Source organism: Strigops habroptila, chromosome 5 (genome assembly GCF_004027225.2).
Source record: "Strigops habroptila isolate Jane chromosome 5, bStrHab1.2.pri, whole genome shotgun sequence".
NCBI lineage: Eukaryota > Metazoa > Chordata > Aves > Psittaciformes > Psittacidae > Strigops > Strigops habroptila.
The window spans coordinates 15,337,423-15,362,206 of NC_044281.2; the positions used below are offsets into that span (position 1 = coordinate 15,337,423).

General features: G+C 36.2%; 1 protein-coding gene across 5 annotated transcripts in view; it reads left to right on the plus strand.

The window, feature by feature from the left end:
- Positions 1-24,784, plus strand: part of PDE1A (phosphodiesterase 1A) — a 219,979-nt gene that overhangs the window by 27,830 nt on the left and 167,365 nt on the right. For 3 of the 5 annotated variants that reach the window (XM_030488053.1, XM_030488056.1, XM_030488062.1), the window contains exon 1: positions 16,305-16,484. The exons of the other annotated variants lie outside the window; for them this stretch is intronic. The gene's annotated coding sequence lies outside the window, so the exon portion shown is untranslated. Of the gene's footprint in view, positions 1-16,304; positions 16,485-24,784 lie in introns of those variants that run through there. 5 annotated transcript variants of the gene reach the window in all.

The following is a 24,784-nucleotide window of genomic DNA, read 5'->3' on the forward strand; positions in this document are numbered from 1 at the left end:
CACAAATTGCCTCTTAGATGTTGACGGTGACTGCCTGTACCGTGAGGCGGAAAACCCACTACCTTGTAGCCATGATATTATACTATCAAAGGAACGAATACATACAAATACCAGTTTTCTGCATATGTTTCAAAGGAAAAAGGTAAAAATGGCATGTAACAATGCTGATGTTCCGTGGGAAGTAGTTTGGGTTTGTCAGAATATGCGCAATGCTATTTGGTGTTATGGACCAGCAAAAACTCTAATCCAAATTTTCCTTACGTACTGTGAAATATCTTCTGTAGCTGAACTTACTTAGATGGTAATACTTACTTAGATCACGATACTTTTATCAGGACTGCCTAAGGTATTCCTGCAAATAGCTCTGAACTTTATGGTGCATTAGGTCATACTGGAACACCTGTTAAGATGATTTCTGTGGATGTGACAGGTAATAATGTGGAGATTTTGACTGTGGAATTATCAAAATGTCTATTGTACTTACAGTAGGAGTAACTGTATCGTGATTGGAAGGAGATACCCATCTGTAGAGTGACCACAATGAGCTGAGGTTTAAATTCTGGTCTAGAGTGGCACCCAGCAGACCCTGATTTCCAAACGCTTTTCATTCCCATAGAAACTACATCTTCAGCTCCTAAAGCAAGTATATGTCAAGTGAATATTGTTCTGCTAAAGCTGCAGAATAATTTACCACCAGGGAGGCTGCTGCAGTCACTCAGGTGGAAATCTGAAATGTTTGGACTAAAGACAAAAAACTTAAAGCTGTGTCTGACTAAACTGCTTATGACATTAGTAAGTAAATAAGTAGGACAGGGCTGAGGGGCTCTTGACTAACCATGAACTGTCAGATGTCAGGCCATAAAAGGAGTGGACGGCTATGTGCTTTGTATTTTTAGACATCAGCTTGAAGCTGATTTATAGTAGCTATCCTTTCTTAGAGCAAACTGCTTAGGACTTCAAGGAAGGAGGTGGATGTTACGGACTTTCCGTCATGTACACAGGCAGCTCAGAGAGGCTTTCATTATGGAAAATGGAAGGTCAAATTAAGGGATTGATGTAAATACACACTCTGAAATTAGTCTTTAGCTATCTGAGATTTCTGATTCTAAGATACAAAGTGTGTAATCCTGAAATTTGGCAGTGCTGTTGAAGATGAGTGGCTGTTGCCTTCTCTCTGCCTTGATTTTCCACTTTTATTGGTGCAGTTATGATGTGGTGAAGTTAAAGGTTTCTGGCATTGCTCACCAGTCTTTAATGCGCACTTTTGCTTGGTAGCAAAATACCTATGTTTATTTAATGGCTAAGAAGTTATCTGCAACAGAGCAGACATGACAAAATCTTTTTCATCTCCTGATTTTTCACTCATTACCCATTACAGCTGTGGAAAAGTTAAGACATAAGCCTGATTTGGATAAGGCTAGTTAACATCTGTGCTTGCTTGGTAGCTAAATGGGGATGGAAGTCATATCCTAAACACCTTTTCTTTGTGATACTTCAATATGGGGACTAGCCATAAGGTGGAGGCGTGTGTTGCTTCTGCACCATCACTCTGTATGTTCCCCATTTTGTGGCAAGCAGTGAAGCTGACTCACAGTTCAAGCAGTAGTGGCTCATGATGTTCACCATGTGGCGGTCCCAAATTTCATATATGCTTTCCTCCCATCTGGTAAGTGGATGAGTCATTTATGACTCAATTTTCTCAGCTCAGCTTAAGAATAATTCCTAATGAGTCAGATATAGAATGTTTTCAGGGATTCCTGCTGTTGGAGAGCACTTCACCTTTACTGCAATCATCTTCTCATCTCTCCCATACTGTGAGCTACGGTCTAACTTCCAGAGCAGAATCCTTTAAAAAAACCCCTCAGGACTGGTGAAATTGCTGCTTTATTGAGTCATTTCTGATTTAAGTATAACTTTTATTTTTATCTATCGTACTGTCACCTAGTGAGGTCAGACTCGCAGATTGTAGTGAATTACAATATATGAAAAGCCCAGATACTGGACCTTGTGGAGGTGCTTGTGGCATGCTGATGCAGGGACAGGACCTGCCCTTTTTGGTGGCCATGTCCACCAATGCCAACAGATGATCATGCTCATGGCTGTCTAATCCAGTGCCTCAGCAGCATGGATACAGGCTTGCCTTCAGCTGGGGGACATTCAGTGGGGACAATTAGGGTCGCAAGTTTGTTATTCCTTCTCTTCTGCACAATGAATAGAGAGAGTTTTGCCTGGGCCTTTGTACTAGGTTTGTCTTAATTCTAGGCAGATCTTTGTATGTTGGCACTGTGTTTGGAGTGCAAGTTTAAGGTAAGTCCTTGCCATGGACGACAGTACTATAATCAAAAAGATGATGGGAAAAGACAGGTGGCGGGCTGCTGGCTGGCTCCTGACAGCCACTGGCAGGCTGTTGATCAGTGATGAGTCCCTGGAAAATGGTTAGGACTGCCACATTTGAAATAATAAAAACTGGGCAAAATGATCTATTGGTATGCAGCATTATCCATTAGTATGGCCAGTCCTACAGGTCTGGTCCCCATGTAAGAGAGACTCTGCTCCATGCTTTACTGCTGCGTGACAGTTCACTGGAAGAGGAGTCTGAGAACCACTAAGGGAAAGAAATTTAAAGTTTCTTCCATATTTGAATCTCAAAGCTTTTTAATTTTCAAATAATTCCATTAATAATCAAGTTTGTGCACTTAAAACTGAATCTTTGGACTATATCTGCTTTTACTTATCTTTCCATTTAATTAGAACTAAATAGCTGTTGCTCCTAAGTTCATTCTCTTGCCCCTAAAGCTATTTCTTATATTACATCCTCCCTAATTACTAAAATCACATATAAATATGATCCATTCCTGATGGCTCTGTGATTGTTTAAGGATTCACCACCAGAAACAGCATTTGCTTCACAATCTATATCTGAAATTAAATGCCTCATAATAATACCATTTTCCGCTTGGCTTTATTCTCTGTTAGCAGATATTTTCTAATTGGAGATTAAAGATAATGTGGATATTGCTCCCAAACTTAAATGGATTCTTTACTTCAGTTTTTACTAAGGTTGATAATATAGCATGTAGAGGCAAAAAAAAAAAAAAAAAAAAAAAAGAAGGATGGTTGACAGAAATAGGTGCATGAAAAAGAGGATTCCTACATCTGGAAGGAAAACCGAAGCATTTTAATATGATCACCTGAAAAGGGATCTGTTTTTTTCCTTTCCAGACATTTGATGCCCATGGAATGTGAAAGGTTTTATATTTAATTTAGTTGACACCAGAAGACTGGAGAATGATGTTTAAAATAACTAACTTGGAAGAAAGGGAATGAAAAAGACAAACTGCAGACCCCTTTGTTATAAAAATAATAATAAAAAGTCCTCTTAAACACATTTTTGAAGGACAGAATAATTAAATAATCATAACTTTTTCCAGTTATGGAAAAAGAGACAAAAATGGGTCAAGACGAAAGAAATGAAAGATAGGGTGGAGTAAGATTACTAGGTAATACTCCCACACATCAGCCTACAGCCTGGTCTTGGACTTTGGTCTTACTAATTGCCATACCACAAAAAGTAGGAATGTACTGATTTCAGTTTATTCATGCCAAAAAAGTCAGGAAGCACAAAAAAGTGAGGGTGATCATAAAAATATTGCATAAAAGCAATTGCATGATCTTGTGAAATAGCAATGGGAAATTTAGTAATAGGAAATGTAAGATTATGCTTCTATGGATTAATATTTTTGTTAGAAACTGGAGGGCTACCAGTTGCAAGTGGTGGAGAAGATAGACTGTTAGTTCATAAAGAGGCACAAGAAGACATGTAACCTTGAAAATTGCAAATATGTTCCTAGGAGCAAATTGACTGAGGTCATTCCAGCAAAGATGGGCACTCAAAGATGGTTCAGTGATGTTAAACAAGGGGCTGGTTAATCTTTGCATGCTTCAGCACACTGAAGCCTTGCTTGTCAGGGCAAAAAAAGTATGCAAACTATCACTTTTCAATTCTGCGTGCTAAACAATATACACAGATGACATGCTTCTGTGACTGTCACTCGGTAACATTAATGACTGTAGAGATGGCTTTTGCATCACTGGAGATAATGCTACTGGTTGCAGACTTTATAGCTTGAAGAAGATACTGTTCTCTAAAAAGTAGTTTTCCATCTAAGTACTTGCATTTATCCACCACTAAACAGAACTACATTTCATTATTGACTTTAACGGAATTGGGAAGGGACCCAAGAATATCCTTATTGGTGTATAGTGTTTTATAGATGCCCTTGGAAAATCTGGTATGCAGAATTGACCAAGAATGAATGTGAAGTGATCTGCAAATAGAAACGATTGAGAAAAAGATCTCAGAACTATGTAATTACTGTTTTACTTTATTTAGAAGAAAAGGTAGGAGAAAACAGTTTTCATTGTGTGCACTGCATGTTATTCTTTATTCATCACTTATATTTTCAATAGCACAAGCTGCCAAGTAAAAATACATATGTAAAATAAATATCTGGGGAGTGTCCAGCAGCAAGCTATACCAGTAGATCCTCCTGGATTCTTCTTTGAACTAAAACCAAAATGTAATGGATGTTTAGAATCAGTATTGGTTTTGTTGGAAAAGATTACATGAACTTCTTCCACTTTTTCTTTCTGGAAGAAATAATGCAATAAAAAATCAGGCCAAAACTCTCATCTTTTTTTACTTTTCAGGAGGTTAATAACCAAATTATTTTTTTGTCATTGAAGCCTGCATAGATTTACATGCCCCACATCATAACCAGTATCTCTCAATTATAAATAAACCAGTATCTCTGAAATATTAACATGCTGAGCTCTGCAGCCTGACAGTCCCACTTTCATTAAAGCCCATCCTCTCTCTCCTGTTAATGGTTTATTAGCTATTTTACAATTTTTATACTGACTGTCAGCTTCTCCAGTTTATTAAGAAACTTCCCACATGGGTCCTTATGGCTTGTTGAAGTCTGACTTCACAACTTGATTGATATTTACACTCTGGACAATTTTCTAGCTCAGAAGAATTTTCTGAGACTAAAAAAAGTTATTTTCCTGCTTAAAGGGAAAGGTAGCTGAAGTTCTTCTCCTTCCATACCTCCCCAATTTTGTAAGTCCATATTTTTGCTGAGCCAAGCTAGGATTCTGGGAAAAAAGTAGTTAAATTGTCACTGCTAATGACTAAGCAGGTCAGTATTTCCTAGCAAGGAGAAATAGATTGATGGATATACACTTAAACAACAGTAGATAATTCTCCAATGGGTAGTGGATGTAAAATGAAGAGGTGATGTGGGGCTGAGCTAGAGTTCGATGAATGCTGTCAAGGATCTGTAACCTGAAATAATATTTACCTTAGATAATACTTACTTTTGGATTCATGATTACTTTTTCCCTGTCCTGTTACTGTGTTTCAAATAGTACAACAGAAAGCTTCCAATAAATTTTCACTTTCCTCAAAGAAATCCGGAGGTTTGTCAGGCAAGATGCTAGTGTTAGAGAGCTCCAACTGTTCAGGCAGGGACATCTGAGCTTTGCATGGATATTTTGGGCGAAGGCACACAGTTACCACAAGTAATGTTGCAAGAGTAATATGAGTGACAGCATTGAAGAGCTACAGTCCTCGAGGTGTTGAGGGCAGAAGGCTTCTGATATGTGAGAATTACTTCTAGCCTAGGAGATAATACTTAAAACTGTTGTAACTGATCTAATTTTTACTTTGAAGAATTAAGCAGGTGCATCTGCAGTTGTCTTCACCTGGTACTTCTGTGCTTACCTCTGCAGAAGGGTAGTGCTAGGATCCTTCCAGGTATAAACAACTCATTATTTTTGTAGCTCTATTAGGCCCAAGCAAATCCCTCCACATTTAATTAGAAGTGCCAAAACAAGTTTCTGTGTGATATTTTGACCTCGTGTATCTTACAGCATTTTAAATTTTTTTGCATGTCTGGAACTGTAGATTAAAAAAATCCCCACCAAAACCCCAAATTGTCTTAATTCAGTTTAATTCAGTCCTTTGCACTTGCAGATTTCAAGTAATTGTTTTCTAGTCATCACTGTGATGTTAGCTGTTCTCTATTTCCTTTGACAATCAGCAATAGACTGGATGTTGTCAGCATGGATTTCCTTTTGCATGTAGAGGAATGCTTCTGCAAGGTATTATTGCCATCTCTGTCTGCCTTCCAAACCTATAAGCATGTACTCAGCTCACTGTACAGAAGACAGATGGAACAGTAAGTCATTGGATAAAAATTCCTATTTTACTGATTAGTCCTTGCTTTAAAAGTTGTGTTGGAATTTATTGCTCCGTTGTGCCAAAAAGAAAGGATGACTTTCCCCACGAGCACATTGCAGACAGCAGCAGCAGCATTAACTTGTTCACGTTGCTCTGGCAATGTACTTCAGTCCTCTGCAGGAGCCATCCTGCGTGAGATGAAGTGCTTATCTCTGTAGCCATCAATTCTTAACTTTCTAGATAGCCAAAGTGAAGGGCAACTCTACTGATGATTTCCACTCCTTAATCTATGTAAAGACTTTTCTTCTTCTGGAAAGCTACTAAGATTTGTTTTATATAGATCAATGCAGGTCAAATTAAAGTTATTGAAGGGATATGAATTGAAACAATGTTGTAAAGTGAATGTTAATTTTGGAATTTGTTTTGCAGATTTTTAAAAGATTCTGCAATATGATTTTCCACCTAATTATGTAATTTTTGTAAAGAGTTACATATACCTGCATTTTAGAAACCTACTAAACCCATAGAAACCACTAAACCCATAAATTTTACCAAGGATTGCATACCTCCATTTTAGAAACCTACTAAATTCAGTTTTGCAAAAGAAAAAAAAAGAGCACCTTTTTTATTTTATTCTGTTTTTTAACTCTATCATTCTCTATTTTTTTATCACAAAGACAGCTTGTTTCCACATCTTTTCGCAAATGAGGCTCTTTTTTTGGTGTGCTTAATTAAATGACTCCAGCATATGAACTGCACTAAGCTTGAGTAACATCAGCAGCTGATAGCATTGTGTTGCCTAACAACTTCACAACAGTTTCTCCAATTGTGCTGAGTTGCCATAGTAATCTGCCCACTGGTGGTGGACTTGCTTGAGAAATTTAGATTAAAACAGACTAACATCATAACAGATACATTAACCACAGCAACACCAAGAAACTAGAAATTATTTCTGTCACAAACAGAAAGGAAGCTTAATTTTGCTTAGCATCATCCCTGGTTATATGTCTGTTCTGGGAGGTCCAATGTTCTGCTACTTTATTTGATAAATTTAACTATATAAATATGAGATGGGCACAGAGGAGTTCACAGAATTACTTTTTATCCACAACACCACTGTCTCCTCTTGGTTAGAGCTGACTGGATTTACACCTTAAATTTGTGCATTATATCATGGAAAATTTCAATATTGGACACTTAGTATGAATATCAAATACCTGTCTCATGTGAACGTTACTCAGGGACAACCAGTTTTAATACTGTGTTTCTGCAACACACTTCTTTTTCCCTTTTTTTGGTATGGAGCCATGCTTTATTTTATTTCCTCACCTTGCAGCAAATATTCTTGGGGTAATCTCATTCTCCTTTTAAAGCAGTTCAGTTATGTGAAGATGATAAAGGAGAGAGAGAGATATATACTGTTTGTGGATATGATTAATTTTTTTTATATTAAAATATCTCTGAGTTCTGAATATATCTGAGTATATTTTAATGTATATGATATCTTAACGCATACGCTAAAGTTGTAGGGTTCAGGTTTTTCTGCCTTGGAAAGCTAATGTAGCAACTTTAGTCCAGTAATAATTATTAGCCCATCTGTTTTGCTTCACTGTCCTACTCAGGCAGATGGAAAAAAACCCCAAATCACTGTCTGCAAAAGACTCTGGAGCCTTTACTTTGGATGCACGTTTCCAGAGTTCTGTTTAATTCAATAGATTGAGAGAACCCTTTCCCCTCTGCTATTCGGTCGGTCTGTTTAGGTTTCCTGGATTAAAATTCAATTTAGTCAAATACTTGGATGAAATGATGCTTTAATTTGGCCTCTCTGACAGGGATTTTTCCTCCCCAGGCAGCAAGTGGTTGCTTTTCTCAGTATGCTCTGCAACTCTGCTATTAAGGGATTAATGACCTGGGTTTCTGTCTTGAAACCACAGTGTCAAAATCTCTATTTAGGAGGTATCAAATTGTCCCATCCCTCTCTGCCTTAACTGTCTAAAATTAAATGTGATCAGAGTGGGACCTTGTTTAAACAGGCAGAGCGTGGAATATTAGCTGCTTGCTGATGATGTGTTTGCTTAGCAATTTGCAGGCTATCATTCTGATTAATAAAAAAAAATCGCTGTATCTATGGAAACAAAGTGTGGAAAATAGCTTTTTACGTCTGAGGAATGTTCAAGGAAAATGGTTAGGTGGTCTTAAAAATCATAGCAGCTGTCTTCAGAGCAAAACTCAGGGCATTGCTGGTGTAAAAAGGAATGTAGCAATGTGCAACATTTTAACTGCATTCAAATCAAAATTGTTTTAGCAAATTACATGCAAATCATTGCATCTGAGTTGTGTTTTGGTTTTTTGTTTTTTTGGTTTTTTTTTTTTCTCCTGATGCTTGTGTGAATTGCTATATCCTAATTAAGGAGATGTCCTAATAGAAGATTTAAATCATATATATTATTAATGAATTGCCTCTAAATTCATTCTAAAAGAAATTAAAATTGCCACATGAGCAGAAGAAACAGTATTTGCACCAAATCTGACACTGCTTTTGCTTACTTGAAGAGCTTCTGCATGGAACTGTGCCTTCTTGCCTGGCTTCTTGCTGTAGAGTTAAGGAAGCCTATATGTATTCTCTCCTTCTTTCCCATTTTATTTTTCTGGCTAAAATTGCAGCCAACAAACAACAATTTAGGAAGGCTTCTGGAATTAAAAATTCTATCATTAAATATGTGTTTTTTTCCCTCAGCTTATCGACTCCTGGAGGTTATTATTTGATGTGCTCAAATCGTTTGTTGTCGTGTGCCATTGTCGAAGGAAACACAGGAATCTTCTGTGTTCTTTTTATGACAAATAGGTGACTGAGTTTACTCACTTTCTCTGGTACTGTTGATGGACGAGGAGGGTCATAATCTTCCTCAGTTATCATGCTTCCATTCATATTACAAATATGTCTTGGAGAACATGAACTCGATTCCGTTTGGGTGAAGGTTAGTAAGATTTGCTCCAGGAACACACATAGTGCTTTCCAGCCACTAAGTGGTGGTTAATTTGAGACTAGATCAGAGCTTCTCTGGAGTAAATCCCCATGACACATGAGTAGAGGAGACATCAAGCCCTCAGCTCTATAGCTTTACTCCTATTGCAATCAATTGTTGAGGTAATTAACTGAGCTGTGAGTTGACTGGAGTAAAAACCCAGCTATCCCAGGAGGATAGCTCTGAACAGGGCATTTTTCCTTAGAAGAAAGAAAGGAGCAAGTTGATTTTATATTTCACTATCTTCACTGTTTTATTAAGCATGTTCTTTAACAAATTATCGTGAATGAAAAAATGTCACAAGAGAATATTCAATTTTGTTAGTAATGTATTAGGATAATATATTTTATAATTCAAGTCCTTTCTTGTAAGCTGTTTCTAAGTTAGGCCAAAGGGCTTGCCTGTTGATTTGCTTAAAGGAAGGGATTATATTGGAAGAATAAACAAAAGCTCGTCTAGTATATCTTACTTTGGTCCCCATTAAGCAGGAAACAGATATGAAATCCTGTGTCCATAGTAATTTCCAAAGACTTTGGATAAAGGCAAACGAGGGGAGCTTTACAAAGTGTACACTTGTCGCAAGAGCAGAAGGGAACAGAGTTTTTTCCAAAGTTTTGTTTTGTTTTCCACTGAAATACTATTCTTTAGGGGCCAGTAAAGGCATTTGGATGTGATGCAAGTTGGAATGAGGTGGAAGAGCTCTGTGGTAGCAGAGCCCCCAATGCTTCTTGTGAAACCAGCCTCTGCTGATGGCAGCAGAGTGGCTGAAGGGGCTCTTCTGTGACCGTGTCCCATTTAGATTGATTGCAAAGTTTAGTTTTCATTTAAAACTCATATTTCTTGGCTGTACACTGTGTTCTAGGGGAAAAGAAGCTTCTAGAAGTAAAGAAGTACTAGTGAGAGTCAACCTTGGGAGATTTTACTTAAGTCCATCTTGTAACCAGAACCTGAATGTCTATTTAGAGGTTAGGGGTCTTTAATTTGATCTGGCCTAAACCCTCTTGTAATAGCAGTGGATCAGTTAGTGGGGAACAAAAAGCATATATAAAGAAGGAAGAAAATGTGATGTAACACATAAAACTAAAATAAACGAACAGGCAGACAACAATACATATTTAAGATACATCTCCACATATGTTTAAGATGTATAATATATTTAAGATATAATGCAATAGAATTGAAACATTAATTACCAAAATATACATGAGCCTTTGAAATTTTAACAGTTTTTAAGGGCCCATGTAAGACAAAACTTCTTATATTTTAAAACTGCTATTATTTCACTGATGGACTATGAATGTTTATTTACTTGAAAAGAAACTGAGCTCAGTGAGGAATCCAAGTATATTGCAAAGGTTCTAGCTGAATTCACACCTTTTCACTACATGTCAAAAAAATTGTTTACATGGATTAAAATATTTTAGCAGTTAAGTATTCTAGAATTTTTGGGCAGCTGAGTTTGGAAAACATTCATGTGGAGGCATTACAAAGTGATATAACATGATCTGCAAAAGTGTTTGTGAAGGATTACACTGTGTTTTATCTAGCCATAAGGAGCAAAGTGCTCCTTAGTGGATGGCACAGCAGAGTTTTTCTGTGAGAAAGACTTTTTTTTTGTTCTGTTTTGTTTCCATGTGCTTCCAGATATGATAAGAGTTTACAGGAGTGTTTCCAGATCATCCTTGTGAGCTATACTGTGCATGCAGTTTGGACAGTCAAATGTCTGCAAATGTGTCTGCATGTTCCAGACAATGCTGGATTGGTTTTGCAGCAGGATTCTCTTGGAGGGACGCAGACTGAATTCCAACAAGTGAGGCAGGAACTTTATAAAACTTGGACAGTCCTAACAGAGAGAGCCTTTAGATTTCTAGCACTGAGAATTTAAAAAAAACCAAAACCCCCCACAACACAAAACTCCCGCAAAGAAACCAAAGACCAAAACACTCCACTCTAAAAAAATCCCCAGTGTCATGTCCCCCCGGCCCTCTCCCAAACAGAACAAGTCCTCCAGATGTAATGCATACCAGATAGCTGCAAAAATACCTTTTTCTATTTTGGCATCCTGATTTCCTCTCTCCCTCTTTAAGAAACATGTCAAGGAATGGATGAAAATGATAAGTATTACACCATCAAACCTATGACAGGGGACATGTGCTTCACTTCTGCTTACTAAAGGGGTGTCTGAGACATGGGGAGACAAACAAGTTAGGCAAGGTCATACAGGTAATTTCTGACAAAATCAGAGACATCCTCTCCAGATTCTTAGGCTGGTGTACTTACAAATTTCCAATGTTCCCATTATTAAACCAATTTATTGGGAAGATGTCATCACCGATAACATGTAAAAATTAAAATGATAAAGTATTTGAGGAGGGTCGTGGAGAGTCTCCTGCTAAATTAATGGTGTTTCTGTAACAAAGTTTGGCCAGAGACCAGAATATTACTTACTTAGGTTGTAGGAAAAGTTATATCCTCAGTATATAAATGAAAACAACTGCAAAGAGTACTTTATTTTAAATCTAGCAGATATGACCAATTTACCACAGTATAATTTGCGTAAATTACCCTGCTCATTTCAAAAAATGCATTGCAGCAGTTCAGCATTTCAAGTTCAGGTATCTGTTTCAGTGAGTATAACGGAAGTTTTATAAGAAAATAGTCAGAACATATTATTCTGGATATCTTGTCTATTAAGCAAATAATTTCAAAATCTCCTCTGTGTGTGTATGTACCTATATCTGGATTAGAATTGTTTATAATTGTACATTTAGTGTGGTACTGGTACAAGATACTGAATCTTCATCTGCAGAAGCCATATACAAAAAGAAAAGAATAAAGAATTGTTAAACTTGGAATTTTATTTGGATGTTTAGTGTCTGTGGAGACACAAACAGTGTGGTTACAAAATCACAGTTGACTTACAAAATCAATCGACTTTGATTTTTCAAAAAGGTATCAAAAGTAAAAAGGAATACTCTTTCATCTTCTCGATTAGTAGTGGATAGAGAAAGTATCCCATGTATTTCTTCTGTATTTTCCTCACAGGCTTAACATCCTCATTGGTATCCTTATACACGTTTCAGTGTACCAGAATGAATTCTTCGTGAAGTGTGAGAGGGGTTTAATGGGTATGTGGTAGCATAAACCAACTGAAATTAATAAATATTATCATTCTATACCATGCATCACAATAAAAATAAAGAAATAATAAATAACTAACTAAATAAATAAATAAATGGACTTAGGCAGACCATGTTTTTGTCTACAATATAGCAAAAGCATGAAAATATTTTTTCTGATTACAAGTAGGCTTTGTTGGGATGAACTGATTGAGTGTGAGCAATTTGTAACAGTGGCTTTGGGTTTGTATTTACGAAAGGCTACATCTTGCATCAATTCAAATAAATAGGTGTTCATATAGAAAACATTGTATAATCAAACCTCAAAACACTAGTGCCCTGTTACATGAATGTCTTTTAAAATGCAACATTAGCCATTTTGGTCTTTATTTTTATAAAGGGAGTTTTCTGCAAGTAGCTGAGAGACAATATGGAATATACAAATTGTTTTAATCTTGGACATATTTTATTTGTGCTATGTTGCTTAAGTTTTGCTGTGTGCAGCTGTTTGTGATTTTGGAATTTATTTTCCTTTGTCAGATTGCTTTCGTTGCATAGTATTAAAATGTTGCCAAAGTACTTTAGCTAATAGAAATAAAATATCTAATGGTTTGTTTGGAAAAGAGATTGGTTTTAGCTTTGCAGTTTTATGGTTATAGCAGGGACAAGGTAAGTGCCAGTTCAAGGCACATTTCTGTACTATGTACCAAGAAAACAGCACATGGTTGACTTCTCTTCCCTGTTTGTCATTTCTTACAGAATTGTTTCATCACTTCATAGATGCATCAGTTTGTTCACTTTTCAATTATCAAATGAGTATTAAATTTCTACTCTCATTAAACCCCAACAGTGTATTTATGTTAACTAGTCAGAATTACATTACAACTTTAGGGTGCTCATAAAGATGATTACACACATAAATTTTGTTGCAATTGCTGTAAATTCTCTTGGGATTTTTGTCTCCACTTTCATTAACATCTGTGCTGCATTTAAAGGAGAAATAATCCTCTCTTAGTTTTAACCACTGGAACTTACTTCCTTTAAAAGCTACTTATTTTAAGGCTAAATGAACAGTGCTCCAACACATTGATTATTAAATAGTCTGTTCTATAATGCGGTGTGAGCAAATGTTATCTCCATCTGTGGTCTTCACTGAAGAATAAATAAGGGAGAACTTACATCTAAGAACATTTTGAATATGATGCATTTGCTGTTGAAAAGGCCAAGTTTATGGAACTTTTGTATGGTAAAATTAATACTTTGAAAATGTGGAGACTGTATTTGTTCATATAAATGAGACCACAGATAAGGAAGATGGAAAGACAGAAAATTTTGGAGTTAAAATAAACTTGGATATCAATGTCTCATGGCTATGCTAGCATGTATTTCACTTAATATCTTTGAATCCTGGTCTTCTTTAGGATAAAGGTAATTGAATATATTCCATGCTTTACTGTAATTTAGTTTTGAGGATTCTTCTCATGTCTCTGTTCCTTCCCAGTGTTAAACTCTGTGTGACAACAGGATAATCTAATTCTTTTTATGTAGACAAACAAAAATACCAGAAATACAGGACCCATTTTAATGTTTTTGAGAAGTATAAAGCATCTTCAGTGATACCTAGAATCAGGGGGATTTAATCAGTGATTTCCATGATCAAAGGGTTAGCTAAGAACCCAGATTGCAATGGTTTGATTTAACATAAAATTTTGATTTTTTGTTTTCTAAAATAGGATTTTATAAAAGCAGAATATTGATGCTACATATAACAAAATAAAAAAAAACTTTTTTTTTTTTTTTTTCTGTACTAACAACTGAAGAGACTCTGAAGTGAGTTTTAGGTTCACTCCCATGTACAATGTCTGTCATGGAGAACCCAGCCTCAAGCAAGTACGCTACAGAGTTATGCACCTGTGCTAGGTATTTCTGTGAAATCCTTGCAACTGTCCTTGAGTGCTTAATGATCAAGGAGAAACAGGTTCAGAAAGTGGCACATGAAAGGGCTGACTTGTCCCATTGAAAATTTAGCTCCTTCAGATTTAAAGAACAAATCCAAAACCAAATCAGCTAACTCTAAAGAATTTCAACTTTCAAATATTACAACATGTTAATTAGATGAGTAGTAATAATTCCAGTAATATTGTTACAGTGGGCTTACAATGAACAATCACTAAAATGCTAGTGGGATGATTAGTTCTTTTTCTTATTTCCTTTTTTTATTTCTGTAGGGGCCAGCAGCTACATCCCCTGACAAGTGGCTTTGTGGTTTGATACAGAGCATAAAGATACTTCATAGCTTCAGAAAAACTAACAGAAGTACTGGATGCCTTCAGCATGTAATGTCAAGGTGATGCATGCAAGGCCACTTACCTGTCATTGTGCACTGTCCAGGCAATGGTAGCTAGTGGCTATTGGAACCTCCAGCAGCCTGCTCATAGCTTGCTTAATAACTGCCCTGGAACATCCACTGTAGGCAAGGCTGCCTTGCTGGGTTAGCAGGTCTGCAATTCAGACTGTAAGCAGACGTGTCTGCGTAAGCGTCCTCAAAACGATATTAATGTGTTTCAAATTGTGCTCTGTCTTAATTACTTTGAAGTAGGACTACAGTTACGCTTTTTATTATCTGCTTTTCTAAAATTCAGTATGTAATTAATGCAGATTTCCAAGTTTTGTTTATCAGTTAATTAAAAATCCAAAGTACTGTTTTTCAAATTTTTTCTCCCGTTTGCACTTTTTGTTCAGCAAGTGGATTCTTGGCATGGGATCAAATAACTGTGTTTTCTGTATAATTTAGTCCTAAATGTACATATCTCAGAAAGACAAAAATGAAAGGAATAGGAGGATAAAGTGCAAAGATTTAATTTCTTCAAAGTGGCTGTCTTGTAAGTTCATTATTATTCTTGATGCTGTTCTTGCTTTTAAAAAAATACCAAGTCTGATTAGGAGCAATTTATTCAGAGAGCATAAATTCTTTATTGCAGAGTTCTTTTTTAGTTTTAAACTCCATGTTATTGCTGGGATTTTGAAGACAGTTATGTGAACAGATTATGGGTAATCAGTGATGAGTGTTTTGGTTTTGTCTCCTGTTGTTTGTTTTCTTTGCCATTGCCAGTTTATTTGCCTTTGTTTCTTTTCAATTTCAGTTTACCAGCATGTCTGTAAACATTTTGCATCATCCTTTGGGATGCCATGGGTTTACACTGATTTTGGATTAGGTCTATTTCTACTTACACTGAATTTGCAACAAGAATGTTGAGCATAAATCTTACAAAGTTTTTCCCTATTGTTTTTGGTGCATCAAAAAAGATCTTTCTAAGTTGCTGTCTTCATCCAAATGACTGAAGCCTTGTACACAAAATGAAACAAATATCTGCTTTGGAAAATATGGAGAGATTATGAGGAGCTTGGGATACTGTGTATTTTTTAGCAGTGAATTTCTAGCAATAATATTTGTTTAATCCACTAGATACTTGCTATTAGAAGTATGTAGAGAATAGGAAGAATCAAAAATTCTGGACTAAAATGATTCCAGAGAACAAAATATTTGTTAGTTATAAAAGGCCACATTTGTTTGAAACTTGCACCAGTGCCAAGCATAATTTTGTTTGTGCTGCCCTTGATGCCTTGGCCTGGTGTTAATTTACTGTATAGGGCTATACAGTGAAAGCTGGCCACCATGTCTTCTCTTCTACATTATTTTGTGCCAGAGATACAGCCCCTTTTATCACAGGCTATAATCTCTAACATTTGGCTGAGCTTTATGTAAACTATGGTATACCACGTATTTCACATTCATAAAGATTCAGTTTAGAATAATAAACTTTCACCTACAAGTGATATGTAAAAGCATTAGAAAAAGGTTTAAAAGGATGTACTTATACTAACTCTGTGTCCTGAATTGTGTTGTACAGATGCACAAACAAGCAGTTAATTACAGATGGGGTGAAGTTATCCACAATGGCCTTGGTTAACTTCTCCATTTATGGCCTACCATTGTGTCCCCTTGGCGCTGCCTCTGCCTTTCCTTATGTAAGAAAATGCTGCTCCACATGCCTCCAGCTGCCAAGAAATCTGTATTGGGCAGACTTTTAAAAGGTGGGTGCTACTGTCTTTAAAAATCCTTTCAACTCTAAATCCACCACTTCTGAAAGAAATCAGTTCTTTCATGACTGGCATGGTTGGGTTTTATTATCTAAAAAAATAATTTGGAAGAAGACTTTCTCTGGGGTTTATTTGCCTTCATCAAAGACTATGGCCCAATTTAAGTCATTCTGACCAAGCAGATCAGGCTTGCTTTTGAAACTCAATCTCAGCTATCATTTGGAGCTTCCTAACTTTCACAATTTCCTGATGAAATCTAAACCTGTGTGTGTTTTATCTTCTTTTTCTTCCCCTCCTCTTCCTCCTTTACCCCCCCCCAAAAAAACCCAACCCAATAACAAACCAAAACAAAAAACCCTAACACACAAAACCAGACAAACACACCCCCACCCCATCCCTCTACCCCCCACTTATTATGGCTGTTGGCAGAGGTCACAGCTGAAGAAATTTCTCGCCTTTTCTTTGTTAGGAAGTAACAGATGTAGGCTGAAGAAAGGTAATGGGGAATAAAAAAAATACCACAATGGAAGCTCCAGTGTTTTAGGAAGTGGTTGCAGTGTGGGAAGAATAGTTTTAATCTGCCAGTAATTGTGTGGGGCAGTGTTGAGAGATGACATTTATTCTATTAAAATAAGTAAGAACTCTGTTTGCCTTCTCAGTACTCATTTTAATTAAGTTCAACAACTTTGTTAACATAGAAATTTTTAGGCATATTCGTAGTCCAAAAAGGGAATCTATCTATTACAGTATCTTTCAATTTTTTTTCTAAATACCATTATGTAGAGTATAGTCAACTGTGATATTCTTACAGACAGAAATTTAACTTGAAGGTATTTATTGATTAGGAATGTAAAACTAAGGAAATATACATAAGTAGATTTTTCACTAAGGAACACTTTCTTTTTTTCAGTGATCAGCCCAAGGTCCATAGACATGTTCAATAACCTGATGTTCTGAGTGACTTAGCAAAGGGTTTTTTTGTCATATTCTCTAGCCTTCCAATCTAAGGAGTAGGAGATAATTTGGATATGGATTTTATCTTTATCTATGTTTTACTTTGGGGTATACTAATTTCTTTAATGCTTGCCCACCTTTATAGGCTCGTTTTTAAATGCTGTAATTAAAAAAAAAAAAAGTAGAATAGAGTATGTGTATGTTTCACTGCAACTGAGAAGTATTTACCCTCTCAGATACTTACAAATAGAAATCCTAGGAACTAAGAAAATGCACACTAATGGGGATTAACGAGATGTTATGTAAGTTAGTAATTAATTGATTTCATTAAATATCAGTCTGTATGAACAAATGCAGTTTTTTTCATGCAAGTAATGTTTTTTGCATATGCAAATATATGTACTTGGAGCTTTGTCAATCCCTAGCAAATTCCAATGTGGTCTTTTGAGAGATTATAGAAGGCTCTGCCAAGTGTACTTTCATATAATTTTTCTGAGCAAAATTGGAATTTAAAAATTTCCCAAGAAAGCTTCAACTCATGTAACTTCTTGCCAGTTTTGCAAAGTCAGTAAGAGGAATGAGGTAAGTTCATTTTGTTGTCTACCATAAAAAAAGTAAAATAAATAACATTTCTTTTAGTCTTCCTTTTACAATTGCCACAAATTTAAAATCTTGCTAAATCTCATGGACATGGCTGAGGTTTTCCCCAACCTGGATTTTCCTTTTCTCTCTTCTGTGCTTCGCTCACCATGCCACACATCACTGTTCAGTAATAAGTACATTTTCACCATGTCAATATAGCAAAAGTCAAATCGTGACAAAAATCAAATCGTGACAAAACCCATGTGTCTATCTAAAAGAAAAAATGCTTTCAAAAGAACTCTAAAGCCTGTGCAGATACTTACTTGGAAGGGCATAAACCATACTAATAGTAAGCAATGTCAAATAAAATGTTGTCCCAAGCCAGTTTAACATATATTTCATCTATCCTTGATTTTAAGAACTGTTTACAGAAACCATATTTGGTTAAGTTACTTGTAGATAATGTCAGTCAGATGGATCTGAATCTGCAGAAGGCATTACTTTTACTAAAGCTTCACTGAAATTAAATTTGGAATTTGAATTGATGCCCAGGAATGATGTCAGCCGTAGCAGATTAAATTTGCTAAGGTCTCTTCATTTTAAATGTGTTTTTAAAACAATGCAGATAATTCTTCCAGGCTTTGTCCTTTTAATGTTTTAGCCTGTGTTTGGGCTAAATGAACCATTATACTTTGGGTTATTGAATATTAAATTTAAATCTATTTTATAGTAACTTTGCATGCAAAAGCATGGATTTAATAGAAGCATTGTTTCAACAGCTATTGTTTCAACAATAATTTTAAAGTATTTTAAAATTCAGTAGTTTATCTGTCTTTTGCATACTGTCATAATTGTTCTTTTATGTTTTGGAGGAATAAGTAAAGGGAAAGGCAAAGAAATAGTAACTGATGTGCAGTACTGTCTGTTACTTATCCTCAAAAATCAAATGCACAAAATAGTTCTTTAAATACTTAATAGTGAAAACAGTATATAACATGTTGGAAAATAGTTAAATAATTAAATTTTGTGTCTCTGATAATATTGTGTATTAGGTATAGCTGACCAGGATTTTGTATTATTGTGGCAAGATAATTTTGGTTTTGTTCCATCTGGTGATAGTGCTATGGTCTGACTAAAGCCTGAAAATTGCTAACCTTTGTATTTCTATCCTATGTTACATTAATAGTGGCCGTCATTATTATTTTTACTTAATCTGCTAAAAATCTAATAACATAATTAAATCATTTGCATCCTGCAGCAATGAATTCTGCAGGTAAATTATATTTTCTATATCCTGCTACTGGGGACAATGTGAAGTGTTCAGATTTCAAGTAACTCTTTAAAAGAACTTTGAAGTAATTGGAAATGAAAAATCACAACTTACTGCAGTGCAAAGTGTAGCTTTGCTAATACAGCTGTATCCATGGTGGAAGTATTTTGCTGAATGTTAGAATCGTAGAGCCCCAGATTTAGATGGAAGGGACCTCGGGAGGTCATGTAGTCAGACCTGGGGACTTGTGCAGCTGAGCCTTGAACAGTCCATATGTCGGCAATTTCACAGCCCCTCTGGGCAACCTCTTCCAGTACTTAACCACTCTCATGGTGAAAATTCTTTTTAAAGCAATGGAATTTCTCACTGTAATTTTCCTCCGAAATACCAGAATTTCTCATTTCTACTTGTCTGTTACTTTGTCCTATAAACATGCACCTTTGAGAAGAGCTTAGCTCCATCTCTGTGTCTTTTGACTAGATAGTTGGAAAGAGCAATAACGTCCACCCTGAGCCATCTCTTCTACAGGCTCCCCAATTCCCTTGACCTTTCATGGACGATAGCGCCTTCACAAGGACCTTGTCTGGCTCCTTCCGCACCTTTGGATGCCTGCTGTTGGGTCTCATGGGTTTGCTTGTGTGCAAGCTGATTAAGTGATCCCTTCCCTTTCTCTACAGCAGGTACTGCTTCATTCCCACAGTGTCTGCTAGGAGGCTTAAGAACTTGGGAAGCCTCAGGACAAGCCTTTCCAGGGAAAAAAAAAAGCTCTTTTCTATTATTTTTAATGCCTTCCAAAGAAGATACTTGGGAATCTTCTTTACCATCCTGTGTTTTCCCCTTTTCCAGCTTGTATCGTCACCTATGTGTGCACCTCTCTTTCACCAATGCTGGTAACTGTTTCAATACCATGAGAATTTTTTGGCTAAGACTAATCAGAGAAGGCAGGGGGAATAAGTTTGCCATTCCTGCAGAAGAAAGGTTGGTTAGGTTCCACCTGTGTAGCTTTAGTTTTTATTATTTCTGTGGGATATTAATACATTAGGATTCACAGATGCATAATGCTGAAATAAGGAGGTATTAAGGTAACCTTAATCTTACTGTTGTATTCTTTTCTTTCTAGACTTTGGCTTATACAAAGGTCTTGATGTGATATGACCTATTATTTATTTTTAAAAATTCAGACATAATGTTACTTTCTGGTGTGCAAAATATCAAATAGTAGGTTACTAAGGCTAGAAAACGTGTGTTAGGTTTCCTAATGTAATTAATCTCTTTGATCTGAGAAGTGGTACATGAATACTGTTTTACTCTCTTAGAAGAGCAGAAACAATGTTGATCTGACTTCTGAAGGCAAGTTAAAGACGAACTCTTACTATCATGTTCTGTTTTATACTTGAGCTTCTACTTTTTGTCCTGTATACTTGTCATAGCACTTGGATAAGTTATATTTCTGTTTGTTTGTCTGTTTCCTCCAGGGTTTAATATAATTTTCCACATCAACACAAGTTATTTATGAAATTCAGAAAGCCGGGTACAATTTTCTTGTAAAATTTGTAGCTGCTCTTTTTGTAGAAAATAGCTCCTTTTTTATACAAAGTGAGTATATCTTAAAACTGTATTATACATTGTGTTATCCACTACCCCTTAATTTTCCTAATCTTCTTTATTAAGTCTTTCAAAAGACAGGGGAAGTTATCTTAAAAAAATGTTTGTGTGATATACATATGAATTGTGTAAACCTTTGCTAATTTTAACAACACTCTCGAAAAACCAACCTCTCTAGCCCCAAAAGCTCTTTCCTCTTCAGAACTCATTAGTCACATAATTCAGTCAAGTTTTAATGGATTTGTGAAGATGCCATTCCATAGTTAAGTTCACAATGAGGAAATTTTACTCTGACCACCGTTTGCACAACACTTGAGCAATATTTTAGCACTGCTTAGTTACCTAAAGTGGAATTTCTGTGCTGTTGGACATCTGTGCAGGGTATGCTTATTTTCCTGTTTTATTTTATTCCTTGCTGCAGCTCAGATTTTGATCATAGGAATGGTCTGTTCTTCCCGAGAGTGAGTGTTGTGGTCTAACAACACCTCAGTGAGGTGACAGTGTATACCTTCTTACCTCTGACTGCAAGCTCTTCTTCGATAACAAGTGGAAAGCATGGTTTGTGGAGAAGTGATTTTCTTGTCTGTTGAATTGGATAAGCAATAATACTTTACCGAGCTCGGATGTGCTGGCTAGAATCATCGCTTAGGGCACTGTGCCACCAAACAGAACCACCTTGGATACCTATCTTTTCAAGTGTTACAAGGCCTCATAAGCTGCTTGCAGTTATCGCAGTGACAGTTTTGCTTCTGAACTGAGTAATTTTAAAATACCAATGCTGTTGACAAGAAAGGAAAAGTTTGTAATTTGAGAGGTTTAGGCTTTCTTGTGTAAAAGTCTCTCAAGTCAGCCTTTTTTTCATAGAACTGCATTGCTTAGCTTCAGTTACATTCAATTCTATTTCCAGAGAACACAATTCAAACTCTGGAGCAAGTCCAGAGGAGGGCCATGAGGATGATAAGAGGGCTAGAGCACCTCCCATACAAAGCCAGGCTGAGAAAATTGGGGCTGTTCAGCCTGGAGAAGAGAAGGCTGCATGGAGACCTCATAGCAGCCTTCCAGTATCTGAAGGGGACCTACAAGGATGACAGAGAGGGACTCCTCATCAGGGACTGTGGTGATAGGACGGGGGGTAATGAGTTCAAACTTAAACAAGGGAGATTTAGGTTGGGTATAAGGAAGAAATGGTGGTGGTGAAGCAGTGGAACAGGTTGCCCAAGGAAGCTGTGATTGCCCCATCCCTGGCAGTGTTCAAGGCCAGTCTGGACAGGGCCTTGAGCAACCTGGTTTAATGGGAGGTGTCCCTGCCCGTGGCAGCGGTATTTGAACTAGCTGATCTTCAGGTCCTTTCCTACCCAAACCATTCTGTGATTCTAAGATTCTATGTTTCTCTATGAAGTACAGTCTTTCATTAAAAACTTAGTTGTATAACTATAGAGAAGCATAATTTCTAAACTGCTATGAATCATTCATCAATGATTCAGACAGAGTTTAAACTCTATAATAACTGATCAGAATTCAGGAATACAGCTAAATTCTAATAAAGCAATAATAAGCTGACATTGGTTTGAGATAGGTTACAGGGACCTATCAAGTTTTTTCCAAATTCAAAGACCAGATACAATATGTTATTCATGTTCTTTGAAGGTTTGCTGGAATTCAAAATGAAGCAAAATCCACATGGTGAAATGCTGAAAAGGCTGAAGTAAAACAGTGTGCTAGAAGTAATTGATAGCTTTTCTTTTTCTTCCTAAAAATGAGCAAAGAAAACCTTGTCATGATTTCTGACGAATACTAGATAATTTTTATGTTAGACAATCTGTGGGTAAATGAAGAATCATTAAGATAGGGAGGGGAAAAAAAAAACCCAATGCTGAACTGTACATACGTAGTAATGGCCTCACTAATATTTTTATTACTCAAGAAAGTGACTTTGGTATAATTTTGGTATTTTTCTCAAAATGCCCAGCAACTATGAAAAAACACATGAAGAGTTTAAATTCATCATACGAGGAGAACTGAGAATAAAACATGATAAATCCACATTATTACATGTGAGTAGTATGAAATTGTGAATGGTAGGGAGAATGTGAACAGGAAATCTGATGTTCCTCTAATGCAAGAATTTAGGGAGTTCATATATACAATTAGCATGTGTTACACTTAAAACTACAAATGACAATATATTTTCTGTAATGGGTTATTGAAGTGTAGAATTAATTGCCCCAGGATGTTGTGGAGAATAATAAAGGATTTCAAGAAAGCTTTAGGCAAATTCATATGGAGTAAATCTAGCAGGGGCCATGGGACATGCTATAAAATGTAATCTCTGGCTCACAAAGTCCTAGTTTGGCAAGGTGCTGGAGTAGACTCATTTCATGCTTACCTAATTTCATATTTGTTCTTTAGATATGTAAATTTGTCTGGTTTTGCAGACAGGATATTGGCATGCAATAACCAAATCAAAGGTCTTTTTAGTTGTCATATTTCAGAAACTGGACTGTTTGAATGAGTAAAAGGAAAGATACTATTCCATCTACATCCAGTATTTTAGTGATCTCAGTAATATTCTGGCTGGTGCTTCACTTTAAACTTGAGCAATGACTTTTTAGTGTAAATGTTTGCAAGAATTTTAGAGTTACAGCTCAGATCGGGCTGATATTAACAGTTTAAGATTAACGACTGGAGCATATTATTTTTGGTTTATCTGTCAAAATTTAATATTTCTACTTAAAAACAGGATCGCAGGAGCTATATGCCATTGTGTAAAATTCATGCTTCATGACGGAGGCCAAATCCTACACAGTGCAACAGCCCTAAGGGACTTACTACCCTCATACCCATTTGTGAAGGACCACTCAAAGCAAAGAATTGTGCCATTGTGTGGTCTCTCTTCTGCAGTTTTCATGTCAGTCACTTTTTGTGTCAATGCTGATATGCACAACAGCATCACAAAGAAAAGTTCCCTAGGCCAGAAGACCTCAGTGGGAGCTGAATCAAGCCTTATGGAAATGGGAACTTTCCAAGTTTTATTACCACTTTCTCAAGCAAAAGCCCAAAAGCAGAACACCTTAGTTTACTGAGTCATTAAAATCAGTATAGACTCAAAAATTTTGCCTGTACGAAAGGTAATGAACTGCCTTTTGCATGTATAAGTACAAGCAATATCATTAATTACACTGAGATAATTTAAAGGTTATAAATTGCTTGAATCACTTTCATAAATAATCAAAGTGTATTTTGGTACCAGAAAAGGTTTGTTTGTTTGGTTTGGTTTAGTTTTTTGTTTTGTCTTTGTTTTTGTCTTTCCTTCAAATTTTTGAGCAAGGTATGTAGTCATGAGGAAATCCTGTTACTCCTCAAGTGAGCTGCATTTAAGGAAAAATTTAGTAGCCTGAAATAAGAACTTATATTATTTAAGATCGTAAACCAGACTAAAAATGTAACATGTGAACTGCAAATTTTTTATGTCTATTGGAACCTATAATGAATGTTGATGTTGTTAAAATATGACTTAATAAATATCGTATTTTCCTCCAGTCATTTTCCATCACAATATGGTGAATATTTTTCTTATCCTAATGCATAGTCATCTTTAAAACAAAAAAAACCAACCAAAGATAACAAAAAAACCACATCACCATGTGATGTTTGATAAAACTAGCTGTTATATTAGAATAGAAACACTGCACCTCTTTTTCTATTGATATTGGTAATTATGTTTTTCAATTGAAACATTCCCTGAACTTCATGTTTTGGAATTGTCAGAGGATGTACTATCATTCTTTTATCAGAGGAAAAGCAAAATGTCAAGTCTGAGTTCCATTTCTAGCTTTTCCTTTTCTGCAGTGATAGTCAGCTATCTGTCCTAATGGTCATCATT